The sequence below is a fragment of the Canis lupus genome, chromosome 29 (genome assembly GCF_048164855.1).
Source record: "Canis lupus baileyi chromosome 29, mCanLup2.hap1, whole genome shotgun sequence".
Lineage (NCBI taxonomy): Eukaryota > Metazoa > Chordata > Mammalia > Carnivora > Canidae > Canis > Canis lupus.
In genome coordinates this window covers 38,362,127-38,377,949 of record NC_132866.1, presented here as the reverse complement: position 1 = coordinate 38,377,949, position 15,823 = coordinate 38,362,127, and the positions used below count along the sequence as shown (strand labels likewise).

Below are 15,823 nucleotides of genomic sequence, written 5' to 3'. Positions count from 1 at the left end.
TTGGCAAGGTGGGAAAGGCAACATTTGTATCATGCAGTTGACCCCACTAGTGCTGATCAGGAAATTTTAGATGGACTTTTATAAGGGATTCCTGGGATGGATTGAAACTGTAATTAAGTCTTTAGTTTGCTGCAACTGTAATTAAGTCTTAGTTTGCTGCCATGAGGGGCAAGGGACTCCAATTTAGATTTGATTTTCTTTTTTTTTTTTTTAAGATTTTATTTATTTATTCAGTAGAGACACAGAAAGAGAGGCAGAGACATAGGCAGTGGGAGAAGTCCCCATACACGTGGGACTGGATCCCAGAAGCCCAAGATCATGACCTGAGCCAAAGGCAGATGCTCAACCACTGAGCCACCCAGGTACACCCCTTGGTTTTCTTTTTAAACAGAGACCACTTAGCAAAATCTGAGTAACCTTATCACTAAACCTACTGAAATATTTTCCTCTCTTCTCATTTTTCTAGTTGGCAGCATGGAGTAATGTTAATCACTTTCTTCCTTCACCTCACTGCCCGTTCTTCTTCTACCCCTTCCACCATTCCATCCTGCTTTGCCTTGACAAGAGGTGCCATGTTTTAGATTACTTGACATAAGGCCCAGAGAACTTTCTAAGAGACCTCATAGCCCAGCCAGGCAGGAGCCTCAGCCGCACATCCAGTCTGCCTTGGGAGCACGGTGTGAGCCAGCCCTGCAGGCTTTCATGGCCCACCTGGCCTGGGCTCCTAGGTTGCAATGAATGATTTCTATTGATCACTGACAGATGTTCATGGAAGAACATGGAAGAAGATAGGAAAATTAACACATGACAAGTCCAGGTACAAAGCATAAACTACAAGTCTTTGTAATTTCTGTCAGTAGGTTCTTGATGAGATGGTAGGTACAAGAAGGAGAATTTTCAAGGAGTCAGCTCTTAGTGGGGCTTGAGAAAATACATGTTTTTCTGTGGCTTCCCCATCACTACTTCATGCAATAAGAGCCATCTCAGCATTGTTCAAAAGGACCCTCCCCCATGATGCATTATGCCAGCTCTTGGAAGCCCTGCCATTTTGCTCATCAACATGCTCTTGGTTATCATTTTATGAGGCAGGCGGTATTCAACCCCTATTGTTTCCAAAAGCCACAGCTCAGCATGTTTTCCATAAATCACTTTAATAGAAGACACATGAAAAGTAAAAATCCTTTTTAGTATGTGTGAAGTGAAATTAAAAAACATTTACAAAAATACCAAAGAATCTGGTGGGTGAATCCACAATCAAGGGGAAAAAGAGGAAATCTATGCCCAATTCCTAGGTGAGATATCAATTTCCTACCAGGAACAGAGTGAAGGCTGCTTTCCAGAAAGTTTCGTTATAGAGGGGAAGCAAAGAATGCCAAGAAAAATAATACAGCTTGGTTTAATTAGCTTAGTTGAATGCATGTTTCCTCCTGTCATGGCAGCCAGCTGAAGGTTTCTGGCCCAAGTTACTCAACCCTTCCATGTTTTGCTCTTCTTTGTCTTCATACAGTCTTGAACTCCTACAGTCCCCTTAGAAAGATCCCCCATCCAGTGAATTGTCCCAGTATTTTGATGGCCTTGTCTGCTTTGGGCAACTTCCTAAATCTTTGTTTTGGTTCCTGAACTTCTGAACAGGCTAGTCTGAGTCTTCCTTACATCCTATCAATGGGGCTATAAACAGGTATAAACTTAATGGAGGGAAATATCATCAAAACTGTTATACTCTTGGACCAAGAAATTCCACTTTTATGAAAGTATAATACAAAAACATGGACACAGGTATGTAAAGACATATCTATGTAGGATACATTTGCAGACTTGTTTACAAAAACCCAACTTTTCATGGAAAGGGACTTATTCTATAGATTATGCTATAACAGATAACTGAATTAATATGTGCTATTGGAAAAATTAAGACAATTCTATATGAATTGACATGGAAAGACTCAATAGGATCTTAAATGAAAAACTAGATTGTAATACAACATTATCTGCTTAAAGCATAGAACATGCATAGTAATGCAATCTGAAAGATGGTATCCCAAATGCTGATGGTGATTTTGGGAGCAAGGGAAGGGCATGCAAGGATCATGGCTTTCCACCCTTCCCATGCATGTTAATGGGGTGTGTTTAATTCTTGCTGCCACCTGGATGATTTGTCAAGATATTTCCCTTCAAGTCTGCTCAGCTGCTTTCATTGGACATTGTAACCATGTGCAGAAAAACTCTGCTGTCTTTTTTTTTACCCGCCTTATCACATCTTTTTCCTGATGAAATACATATGCTTGAATGAGGAGAAACTAAAACTGAGAGGGAAGGCAATTTGGATGAAGAAGTCACATTGTTAACTATAAAGTTTTAATTATTTTTATATTACCATAAAGATTAAAGAGTACCAAAAAATGGAAAAAGGACAAAAATCAGCTATCTGATTTATTAATTATATGAGCAAGATCCCAGGGCACAGCCATTTTGAGTCTTTGTTCCTCGAAGCCTTTGGAGGCAAGGAAGAGCAGCCCAAGATTCTGCAAATCTCCTCTGTTATCATTTGGACCCAGCTGCATTGAAAAGGCGCTTTCAAAATGTCACAGACATTGAGATGAGTCATATCCAGCCTCATGGAGCAATGATGCAAGGGCAGGAAATCTGAACAGGAGGGCCAAGAGGGCCTGACAATAGCTGGGGCTCTCAGAAGCCAAGTCAGAGCAGCAAACCTGAGCTCCTCACAGTATGTGCTCTGCTACTGCAGAGCCCACTGGTAGCAGGTATGGGGCAGGGCCACTTTGGGGTGCTGGGAGAACATGACCAGTGGAGACAGTGCACGTGCACTCCAGGGGTTCATCCAGCCAGCTCCCCCAACCCCTGCCCCCAGATCTTCACACATGCATGTGTCATCATCCCACCATGACATATAGACTTCAGTTCCTTCAGCTGTGCCTCTGCCACACAAGACCATCCCACCAGGTCTCGAGGACACCTGAGCTCATATACAACCCTGGTGCTAAGATCCCAGGCTAACTTTCCCTTTCTGGGCTCCGTGTGTGGCTGAGACACATCTGAGGAGGTGAGGATTATTTTAAATTCTCTCAGTAATCTGTCCTTTTCCCTGTGAATTTTTGAAAGTTCTTTCCCTGACAGTCTTATTTAAGCCTATCACCTGATATCCTCCTGGGTAACTGCTTGTCACGTGTGGTCTGAGGCTTTGGTTCCTCAAGACCCTTTGCCTTCAGTTCGATGCCAGATCAATTACATCAGAGTTTCTCTGGGCAAAAGATGTTCTCTCTACTTTTCCAGGTTTGGTGGACCGAAGGCTATTATTCTGATACTTTAGACTAATTATGGTATTTCAACACCAGCTTGGAATCCTAATCCTAACCTTAATATTAACTCCAACCCAAACCTTGCCTTTTCCTCTTTCTCTGGGCATCCTGCAAGGAGATGCCATTAACTGTGCAAAGAATTCCAGGCTGGAACAGAAAGAAGTCCCAGATACAGTATTAATTTACAATAGAGTTAGAGGACAGCATATTTGGAAGGATCTCATTTTCTCAGTCTCAGGCAGGCCCCACTCCCAGGTTTCCTGGTTTCTAGGCTCTGGGTATGGGGTCCTGGGAAGCAGCTCCATGAATCCTTTGTGCTCACTGGCTGGGTAGCTTGCTTTACCTGGGAGCTGGGGATGGCCTTCGAAGCTAGCGTGGCTGACTGCTTCTTGATTTTCTCACTTACTTCTTTGCCCAGGTACAGACAAGCAGCGCCCAGCAAGACATCCCCCTCCTTGGGTAAGGTTAAGTGCATGTGGACTGGGCCTTGGGGAAAGGGGCTTTACGCATTGTATTAGTTTCCTGGAGGCTGCTGTAACAAATTACCACAAACTCTGTGGTTTCATACAACCAAAATGCATTCCCTCACAGTTCTGGAGGCCAGGAGTCTGAAGTCAAGATGTCAGCAGGGCCATATTGCCTCCAAAGTCTCCCCCAGGAGGATCTTTCCTCACCTCTCCAGCTTCTGGAAAAGTGGCTCCCCTGGCATTCCTGGGCTTGTGGCTACATATTTCCAATCTCTGCTACTGTCTTTACGGCACCTTGTCTCCTGTGTAGATCTGTGTCAAAACTCTCTCTGCTTCACTTTTATAGGGATATGTGTAATTTGAAATGAAGACAGTAATTTGAAAAGGTATCTACACTCCCTTGTTCATTGCAGCATTCTTTACAACAGCCAAAACATGGAAACAACCTAAGTGTCCATCAATGGATGAATGGACAAAGATATATATATTGGGCCTTAAAAAAGAAGGAAATCTTGCTATTTGTACCAACATGATAGACCTCAAGGGCATTATGCTAAGTGAATAAGTCAGAGAAAGACAATACCATTTGTCTGATCTCACTTTTATGTGGAATCTAAAACAACAAAACAAAACAAAAAACCTAAGCTCATAGTTACAGAGAACAGATTGGTGGTTGCCAGGCAGGGGGTATGGGGGAGGGGCATGCAAAAAGTGACAGATTTCTAGTGACAAAATAAATGTCATGGGGATGCAATGTATAGCATGATGAATCTAGTTAATAATACTAGATTACATATTTGAAAGTTCTTAAGAGAATAAATCTTAAAAGATCTCATCACCAGAACAAAGATGTATATAACTGTGTATGGTGATTGATGTTAACTAAATTGACTACGGTGATCATTCGGCATATATACATACGTCACATTCACTGTGTGAAACTAATATGTTATATATCAATTATACCTCAAGTTAAAAAGAAAGAGTACATGTGACTGCATTCAGGTCCCACTCAGATAACTCAGGATAAGCTCCTCCTCTCAAGATCATTGACTTCATCAAATCTTTTGCCCTATAAGGTGATATTCGTATGTTCCAGGGATTAGAACATAGACATATCTTTTGGGGCCACCATTCACCCTACCACACCCACCGAAGGTACTCATCAAGCTGAGACAGATATCAGATGTCAAGTATTGAAGGGGGTCTGTGTTATTCACACAAACAATTCCCCCAAGTGAATGAGTGCTGCAGTGAGTCAGTATCCAGGCAAGGTTTGTTTCCCTTTGCTAAGTGCTGAGGTAAGCGGACTCACCTCTGCCCCTTGTGTGTGCCTGCTGGGGCCAATTCAAGGTCCTTCTGCTGGGTTTGGCCCCAGACATCCCTCAGGGGATGTGTCAGAAACCCTAAGTGTCAGAAACCCTATTTTGGGGAGGGTGTGGATACAGGGTACCACAGTGTGATAGGGAAACACTGAGCTCAAGTTCTGGATCTGCCACTTACTAGCCCTCTGTTCTTCCACAAGACACTTGCTTTCTGATTTTCCAATCAGCAAAGAGGGACAAGAATCATCTCTACATTTTGTGATTTTGTGAGGATTAAATGATAAACATGCATGTATATTAAAGCAAACTCTTAGCACCACAGGAGCCCAGGGGTAAAGTAACCCTGCGCTAGGAGAGGGGGCGGCGGGCAGACTCATTATCATAACGTCTACTATCATTGGAGCAATCCTACTCAAGCCCTAGTTCTCCACTCTGTTTCTCAGTCAGTTCAAGAAGTTCCAGAGACTCAGAGGGCATCCCTGCCTTCCTCCACTAACCTGAGAAAGTAGCAGTGATCTGAGGTTGATGATGGCAGGGAATGAACCTGGATTCTGGCAGAGGATAGTCACCCCTTGATGCAAGACGATTTCTCCCTCCTGATTACTATCTTTAATGCCCAAAGATACTAAGACTCCCAAAAGAATAGGCAAAACAGGGCATCAGAAGCTCTACAACTCCTTTCCTGCACTGAGATGTGAGAGGCATTCTCCCCAGAAGGAACAGCTCCAGGCTCGAACTGAGAGATTAAATAAAACCCTCTTGGCAAACCCTCCTCTCTTGGGAGGCCTGACCATTATATTTGCTACCATCACCATCATCACCAATGATAACAGTTATGTTAACAGACACCATGGAGATGGAGCACAAGAAGTGGTCCTGACTTGCCCCTTGGGCTCCGAAGCTGTGTGTGGGGCCTCTGTTCTGATCTCCCCCACCCCAGCTCCTGGACCATCTACACATGCTCACATGCCTATCCACCCAGCCCCACATCGGCTGCCCGCCACAGCTACAATGAAGTGAAAACCAACTGTGAGCTGCTGTCAATAGGCAAAGCCTCCAGGGATTTGTACTAAATCCAGTCACTAAATCTGTGGCTTACTTATGACCTCATGTGGCTTTTTGACTTCTCTGACTTTTGCCAAATTGCTGACATGTTTTTAAATTATCCAGTTTTTGTTTTTCCTTCGCCTCTGCTTCTTGGGAAGATAAAGCCTCAGGCATGTGGTCGTCCTCTGTTCCTAAAAGTGATGGTTTTCTGGGCCATTGCCTCCCACCCAGAACTCCATTCACTGCAGTTATCATTTCAACCCAGGCCTCAGAAGCCCTCAACTTTTAGGAGCACAGAAAGCAAGCAGTTATGAGAGAGAAGCTACAGTGCAAAGGTGTTTTGTTTTGTTTTGTTTTGTTTTCCATTTCATCTATGTAACCATATTATAGGAAATGTTGTAGAAATTAAAGAAATTCCCAGGTAGCATATGTGCTTTTACCGGGTGATCTCTAATGGTCCAAGCAAATCCAGTCCTATTCCTTCCAGGACTGACATGATGACAAATATTAAAGACTATTTCACCCAAAGCCATGAGTTGTTTTATAGCAGAGAAACAGGGTGTTGCTTTGGGGACAGTTGGCTTTGTCTTGCTGAAAGAGTTCCAAAAGATTTTGCCTATGGGCTGTCATCCGAACTCCACCCTAAGTGTTCCTCACCCTACCCCGTCTGGGAAAGTTGGGGTGCTAACTAATGCTCCCCGAATTCAGCACTCCTGCAAAGTTCAGGCTGGGGCTGATTAACACATTGTAACTTTCAAATTAAAGACAGGCATTTGCCATCCTCATCCGGGTTCTCCACAATTACTCTATAGAATGCTTATAAGAGGACGTCAAAAGAAGAAAAAATAAGCACCCACCTCCCACATTATAGCTGGGGTTGCCACTTCCTAAAAGAAAACTCTCGCTTGCCTTACCCGACTGTAAGGTCATCCTGCATGAGTTCACTCAAGACACCAAAAGCACTGGCCAGCATTCATCTCTGTGTTGAGTGTATCAGCATGGCCCCACTTGCACTCACTGTTGGTCTGCGGTGCTTTGAAATATGTTCACAAATTCTTGGACACTCCCTTCAAACAGCAAACCCCTCCCCTTGAGCCTGGTGGCCTTGGTGACTCACTACTGACGAATAGGAAGATGGCAGGAGTGATGGCAGAAGTACAACGTCAGAGAATAGGTGTATTCATTTTTTATTGCCATGTAACAAATTACCATGACTTTATCTTAAATAACACAACTTTATTATCTTACAGTTCTGTAGGTCAGAAGTCCAGGCACATTGTGAAGAAGTCTTCTGCACAGGGCCTTGCAAGGCTGAAATCTGGTGTGGCCAGGACTGACATCTCATCCAAAGCTCTGGGTCCTCGTCCAAACTCATGTAGGTTACTGCCAGAATTCAGTTCCTTCCTGTTGCAGGACCGAAGTCCCTATAATCTTGCTGACTGTTGGCTGGGGACTGCTATCAGCCCCTAGGAGCTGCTCGTAGAGCCTTGATACACGGATCCCTCCACAATATGGCACTTTGCTCCTTCAAGGCCATCAGGAAAACCTCTGCTTCAAATCTCTCTGATCCATTTTAAGGGACCACCTCATTAGATCAGACTAACCCAGGATAACCTGCTTTGTCATTAACTCAAAGTCACCTTGTCTTCACTGCAATATCCATTCTGCCACATAATGTGACAGATTCATGGGGGTGAGATCCCATCATATTTATAAGTCCTGCTTACACCCCAAAGTGGGGTATTACACAGAGCCTGTGCACCAGGGGGCAGAAGCTGGGGGGCCATCACAAAATTTTGCCTGGCACAGTAAGTCATAAAAGCCCCTGTGTCTTCCTGCTCGTCTCACTCCCTCTCTCGGGGATCCCTCACTTTGGAGAAAGCCAGCTGCCATCTAGCAAGGATACTCAAGCATCCCCGTAGAGAGATCCACCAGATGGAAATGAGATCTCCTGCTAGCAGTCAGCAAGGAGCCAAGGCCTACGAACAACAGCCATGTAAGGATCCATCATGGAAGCAGATCCTCCAGCCTCGGCCAAGCCTTCAGGTGACTGCAGCCCTGGCCACCATCCTAACTTCAGCCTCTCGAAAGAACCTGAGCCAAAACTGCCCAACTGAGCAGCTCCCAGAATCCTGACCCTCAAAACTGGAGTGATATAATAAATACTTGCTGTTTTAAGATGCTATATCTTCAGGCAACTTGTTACACTGCAGTAAATAACTAATACACAGACTTTATCAGTAAAAGAGCAATAAAAACAATGGGAAAGTGTTGCATTAAAAAAAGGAGAGTAAAAATACCAACAAAACTGCTTTCTAGTCTAAAAGACAGAGCTCTCCTCCAGGTCTTTGTCACACCAGCAAGACTCTGAGTTATACTGTGCTCACCACTGCTCACAGTGAGGGTGGGGTGAGGGGGTGGCGGGGCAAAGCCACAGTGCCAAACCACTGGCCCCATTTCCCAGGGTTCTGGTGCTTCCTGGCTCGTTCCAAGTTTCTTCCCAACATTTTCCTTGTTTCACATTAATACTTTGCTCCAAGCTGAGTACCAAACTCATCACCCTAAGTGTCCTTGACCCTGCTGTGCATCCCAGCTTTGGGAGGCGGCGGCTGCGGGAGGAGCTTGGGTGGCCCTCAGGAGGACGCCTGTGCGGCTTCCCACACCCTGTCTTAAGGCCACTGCTTGATTTAAGCTATTTCAGGGTGGGAAACGATGCTCTCAAATCTGGGCTGTTTTCCTCCCAAGCTGTGAACTCAGCGCTGGATGACAAATCACAGCATCTCTTGGCCCTGACGGTAGGGCCACCCTGGCTCGCCTCCTCCTCTGCTGATGGAGAATCGAGCACCCACCGCGGGCAGTCACTCAGGCTGGGAGAGTGAGGAGGGCAGGGTAGGCTTCGGTCCCCCCACCTTGCCGCCCGTGGGAATCTGCTGCCAGCCCAGCCTGGACAGAAGAGAGGCAGAGGGTCCCAAGTGCCCTCTCATTCGTTGCAAGCAGGGATGAGAGAAGCTGTTCCCTTGAGCAGAAGCAGCAGCAGCAGCAGCAGATCTGAACAAAGTGCCAGCTGCAGGCCCCCCAAAGCCGAGGCTGCAACTCTTGCTCTTGCTATTTCAGGGCCTTTTGCCTGGGGCCTGGGCCTGGACGAGCAGTCAGCTGCCAGAAGGCTGGAGTGACAGAGTGCAGACCCCTCCCCCGCCCCTGCCGGCGCTGAGTAATTGGCACTAAACTCGGATGTGTCTGGATTTAATCTAACCTGAGCTCGGTTGCTAACTTGCCTGATGGAAAGCTGCCCAGGCTCCAGCGCCTAAGCCAAGAGGGCCCGGAGATCTGATCCCTGCAGCGCGGGGCCAGCCCTTCCTGCCTAGGCTGCCAGCGAGATGCCCCCGCTCCGGGCCCAAAGGCCATTCTTCAGGTGTTCCCCAGCCATCACCTCATCGGATCCCCAAGACAGAAGTGCTGTGCCCAGAGGGATGTGGCTGAGAGGCTGCGCCCCTGTCGCTGGACTGAGATGGAGGCTCCGAGTCAGTCACCGCCCCAGGGTGGGAGCAGAAGTAGCTGAGCCGACAGGGAAAACCATGCTTGTCCCTTCCGCAGCACTGTAGGGGAATAGGCTCAGCCTCCCGGCACCCAGAGAAAGGGAGACTGACCCACAGAGGCCCACTGGGAGAGACCTGAGCCCTGGCTCTGAGTCACCCCACTGTACCCTCTTTTCTGCATCTGCATTTGATTTTCGGAAGCCAGCCTGTGTCTCTGAGCTGGAATCATACCAGCCTTGGACACCTCCCCTCCCATAGAACAAGGACACCTTGCACAGGACTGGAAAGGTCCAAACCCTAACCCTGTTGACCTCTTTCCTTTCCTCCCGCATCTTCATGCCTTCAGGTTCCCTTCCAGCCAGCTCTTCAAAGCTTCTCTGCTCCATCCAGCCCACACCTTTGAGAGAAGGTGTCTCTGCTCCCTCTAGCCTCCCTCTGAGTTGGCACCTCTTGCTGTGGCAACCTCCCCCAGAGCACATCCAGGTGTTATGGGAGGTGCTGATTCCTGAGCCGGCCATCTCTCCCTCTAGAGCATCATCCTATCCCTTGCAGGCAGTGAGCATCAGCAGGCTTGTGGGTCATCAGGGAGAACAGAGTTCTCTTCACTCCATCTCATATAAGTGCACATCTCCCCTGTGCTGCAGCCACAGGCCTCACCCTGCCTCCTAGCCTGGCCCCTGCTAGGCTTGGGGCAAGCAGGAGAGCCCTGGTGAGTGGTCTCAAGCAGGAGGTGAGACATGTCCAGCTAGAACATGCTTCTGTTTGTTTCTGGGTTGAGTAGGCATGCCCAGGGAGCAATCAGGCTGCCAACTTGGAACTCTGCCCTGACTTCCATCCGGATGTCATACTTCTCCCCAGAGGGCTGCCCAGACCCCTACCTTGAGTTGGAAAGAATTAAAAGGACATACAATTGGAGGGCAATCAAATCCTTTCTCATTTATTTTGCTCTTAAAACTCTGATTCCCAGCTAAGATATTGTCAGTGGGAGAAACATAAAAAGTGTATATCTTAGACATAATTTTGAATGAAAATTATGAAGCAATTGGTAACCACTAAAAGGCCACAACATAGTTAACATGATTTGGGCCAAAGTTAAAGTCTCTGGATGTGAATTCTGGCTCTGCCATCAATTAGCTGTGCCTCAGTTTCCTCATCTGCAAGATGCATGTCAGGACCTGCATGGTTGGGATGCTGTGAAGATTGAGTGAAAGTATAGAATTAGCTTAGAACAGAGCCTGGCCTCCACTGTGCTCTCAGTGCACGTAATAACGCAGGATGTGCACTCTATGGGGGCTGAGGGAGAGTGGAGATTCAGAGGGGAGGGCAAGGCGATGGACCAGAAGTTGGGGCTGACTCTCAGGATTCTTCTTTGGGAAAAAGAAGGAGAAAAGGCTGGCCTAGGACCTGGGCTCAGGAGGGGATGGGAAAAAGCCATGTGCCTGCAGAGCATGGAGGCAAAGCCATCATGTGGGTCCCAGGCCGAAGGCCAGGAGCTGCTCAGGCCATGCTGTCATCACGATGAGGTCAGAAACAGAAACAGAACACCGGCCTCTTTCTGGGCCACAGAAAGGAACCGCAAGCTCAGGATGCGGAAAAGAGTTGAAGACTAGCCGGGAAGGGAAGCCAAGGTGTACTCTGGATCCCTGGGCCCAGCTGCACACACTTCAGGGGCAGAACACATAGCACATTCCTACAAAATCAGTTAAATTTGGGAATTTCTTCTAGAAATAGAAGAATTGATAACTTTGGATTTGGATTTGAGTTTTCATGACTAGATGAATGACAACCACCCTTCTCTGTTCTGGATTTTCTCTCTTCCCAGGGTTGCTTTGCCTAATATTGAGTCAGGAGCCAAGCTCACCATTGGCCCATTTACATCCCAAGGCTTTTTCAAAATAAGGAGATTTGAGAGTCCCACTCTTCCCAAGCCAGCAGCTCTGGAAGAGTAAGTACAGGTATCTCTGATTGTAACAAGCACCCCAGTGATTGGTGCTCAGGATGTAGGACACTGAGCAACACAGGCTGGGATATGACATATTGGTAAAGCTTGATTATGAGGTCACTAACAGCAAAAGCAGGACTGAAATACCAAGAGGCACAAAATTCTTCTTTCCCAGACCTCAAATGAAAACAGTCCAAGGCAAGGAGGCCATACCTTCTCTTTATTTAAAACTTTCTAGGGATCCCTGGGTGGCACAGCGGTTTAGCCTGCCTTTGGCCCAGGGCGCGATCCTGGAGACCGAGGATCGAATCCCACGTCGGGCTCCCGGTGCATGGAGCCTTCTTCTCCCTCTGCCTGTATCTCTGCCTCTCTCTCTCACTGTGTGCCTATCATAAATAATAAATAAATAAATAAATTCTTAAAAAAAAAACTTTCTAGAGTAGCGCTCCTCAAAGAAACTTTCTGCAGCAATAAGTGTTCCAGATCTACAGTGTCTGATATGGTAGCCACTAGCCATGTGTCACTATGGAACACTTAAAATTTGTCAAGTGTGAGTGAATTTTTAATTTCATTTTTTTTAACTAATTTAAGTTTAAATATTTGTTATCATGTGTGGCTAGTGGCTATCATATTGGGAGGTGGAATTCTGAAGGAAGGTGGGTTACAGAGGGATGAGACATGAGGTTGGCACTGGCTGTAACTCAGTTCCACACCCATATGCACACATGTACGCACACATACACATCTCACAAAGATAGTCCTATCAGTGGAGCTAACAAGTGAAAGGGTTTTGCTTGGAAACTGGCCCAGTGGAAAGAAGAGAGCAATGCAAGGCATCTATGTGGAGTACTGGGCCTTGCATCATGTCAGCTTCTCTCTCTCTCCCTCTCTCTCACACACACACTAAATAAATAAATAAATAAATAAATAAATAAATAAATAAATAAATAAATAAATCGAGAGAGGGAGAGAGAGAATGAGCTAGAGAGACAGATGGAGAAGGAGAGAGAATCTCCAGCAGACTCTGCACTCAGTGCAGGACTGGATCCCACAACCATGAGATCACAACCTGAGCCAAAACCAAGAGTCAGATGCTTAGCCAACTGTACAACCCAGGTGCCTCATGTCATATCCTCTCTTAAGAAATAACAAATGCAAGAAGGCTGGCCTCCCCATGGCCCACTGTCATACCTATATTTCACTTGACTGCAACCAGACAATTGTGCTTTGTTATCATCCTGCAGACTCAGATCAGTAATAAGCCAAGGTGGCTGATATACCCAATGGCAGGAAAACAATACTAAGAGTTTCTGAAAGGTCGTGAGCTGACAGGGGGGTGGGGGGATACTAAACCAAAACCAAAACCAGGAAAGCTGGCAGAGCACACAGGACAGAAGCAAGAGATGGTTGTCACTGCTTAAGGACACTAGCAGGTGGTATCTTTTCACCCTCAGCCACTTTGGGTCCCAGCTGAATGTGACTTTTGCTCCAAAGAGCTGATTTTTTTTCCTCTAACAGTTTTAAAAACACCAGGCACCTAACATTGTTAGATAATTTGAGACAAGAATGAACATCTCTAAATAATGTGACATGGACTAGATTAGATACCTCCTGGGGGAGTGTTTGGGAACTTGACAAGGGCCTTGCTCAGGTGAAAAATGATTCTTTTAACTCTACCATGCATTGGTAGGTGTAAAAACAGCTCTCATCTGAATAGTGGCCTATGGACAATAATGCCAGTTTTTGGCTCATTCCCTGAGATTTAGAGACCAAACCTTATAAGGCATTTGTGAAAACCAAATGTCTGACACCCTTGCAGGATGTGTGAAGCCAGGGACAGACATTTCTGGCATGTTTCCTGCTTGCTGTAAGTAATGCCAGGCCTGTGATATGTTAATGAGGTCATTATGGAAATCACAGTAAGTCTATGAGGTGCATGGACTAGCTGAGCATCAGACAGTCAAGTGTCATGGGCCTGGGAGCTCTGGGAGTAGTTCCCCAAAATTCATATTGAATTCCAGGGAGAGTTCTATGTCACCTGGCAGCCTGTTGCCACACACATCCTTCTCTGAGGTCTCTGGCCTCAACCACGTGGTGAAGCCTTGAGTCAGTGCGAAAATGCACATGTGTGAAGCCATCTGCCACCAGAAACGAATGACCACTGGCTGGGTCTCTGAGAGGCAGTTTATACAAAGTGATCTGTGATTTTAGCACCAAATGCTCCATGAATCCTCACAATCTCGTATGAGGGGGATGGGTCCAAGGCTCAGAGGTTATCTGGAGGAGGGACCTGGCCCTGCATTGGGCCAGAGGGACCCATCTGGCCAGCAGAGTGGATGCCTACATTCACCTCAGTGGTCATACACCTGAGTGGTCATACCCCCCAGTGGACATACACAGTTCATGTGGACTGTGCTCTGGGGCAGTGGTAAAGCCCTTCTCCCTGCTCTGGAGGTGTGAACACAGCCTTGTGAGTTATATGACTTCCCCACAAGCAAAGCACAGAATGTGGCACAGCAAAGACTAATGGGGGATCTGCTGACAATCTGTTTTGCCTCTCACCTGTGCCCTCTTTGTTGATTGATGTTGAGGGGTAGGGTGGCTTTCTGATACCCCCACATCCTGATGCTCCCTCTCTGGAGTAGGAGAGGAAATGTTCTAGGCTGACACTGTCACACTTGGCCCCACTCATATCTCACCTGCAAGGCACATGCCCTGCTAAGACAGGAATGGTTATAAGAGGTAATGCAGGGGATCCTGTTGATGGAACTGTTCTGTATTTTGATTATGGTGGCAGTATCATCAATGGACAGGTGATAATTTGCATAGAATTAAACACAGAGAAACCCATACAAACTGGTGAAAACTAAGTAAGGTCACTAGCTGTATCAGTGTCAGTTTTCTGGCTATGACACTGTATTACAGTGCTGCAAGACATCACCATTGAGGGAAACTGGGGGATGTCTCCATAATATTTCTCACAACTATAAATGAACCTGCCATTATCTTAAAATAAAAATTAAAAACATGCATTGAAAAAAAATAGTACAGTTTGGAGTGTGTTGAATTTAAGCTACTTTAAGGAAGAATCAGATGAAGGCTGGGAGGATCCTCCTCCTTCATTGCCTCTGTCTCCTCTTCAGGTCCCAGGATTCACACTCACCTGCTGGCCTGTCTCCCTAGCACCAGGACCTGAGGACAGTGCTGGGAGGAGAATTCCAAGTGGATCCAGACAAGTGAGGAGTGAGAGTGATTCCAGGGGGCACTCTCCAGAGACCTGGGATATGCATGGGGTTACAGGCTCACAGCTGGGCAGATAGGTCAGGCTTCTGTGTCCGGCAGGAGAACAGCCCCATCTGTTCTCAGATCTTCACTATGTGGACTCCTTTCAGGGTGGGAGAGAGAAAGATTTAGAACTGGGATGAGGACATATTACTCTTATTTAAAACAGCCACAAAATGTCTATCAACGAAAAAAGTATATAATAAAAAATACATTTAATTGATGGGTTTTTTGTTCTGTTATAGACTCCAACCATATTCGCATTTTCATTTTCCTATTTTAAGGCAGGCATGATCTTGTAACCTTTATTAGTGTTTATCAGGACATTATAATTTTAAGAGCATCTCATGGTCAGATCCACTTGGAAGATACTGACCAAGCTAGCTGCACAGCACCTCCAACTTCTCCATGGTCCAGGGCTTTCCAGGATCCTCAATTCTCAGGTCTCTTTACACTTGCTGTTTTGTGGCAGGCCATGATGGCTGCGGTAGTACTGGACTGGGCCCATGGGGGTGAGCAAACCTATGTTCTTCTCATAGCTCAGTCTTGGAAGGGTAGGATAGATGATTGACTGCAAAATGAGATGGTATCTGGTCTAAAGCTCAGAAATACTGCAACCCTGCTAATGAAAGCATGGCTTCTCCTGTGAAACCTGTTGGTATCGGTGTGTGTGTGTGTGTGTACTTTGTTTTGTTCAGGATTATGACATTTCTTCCATGTACCATTCATAAAAGGCAGGATTCAGTGAGATCAGATGCTATTTACCTTCATTAAGAGTTAGCCAGGCTTGATTCCTTTCCTGAGGCTCTCTCCTCTCTCCCTTGCTTAGGGAAAAACATCTCACACTGAGTGTTCCTCTACTGCTGTAAGATACAAACAGAATGCAAACAAGAGTTGGAATCTTGCC

At 46.2% G+C, this 15,823-nt stretch overlaps 1 long non-coding RNA gene across 1 annotated transcript; it reads right to left on the bottom strand.

Moving 5' to 3' along the window:
- Positions 1 to 10,602: 10,602 nt before the first annotated feature.
- LOC140621200 (uncharacterized) lies at positions 10,603 to 11,801 on the bottom strand. The gene is made up of 2 exons (XR_012020950.1): positions 11,554 to 11,801; positions 10,603 to 10,883 (listed from the first exon to the last, which is right to left on the bottom strand). It is a non-coding gene; the product is annotated as an uncharacterized lncRNA (long non-coding RNA).
- Between the last annotated feature and the right edge of the window lie 4,022 nt (positions 11,802 to 15,823).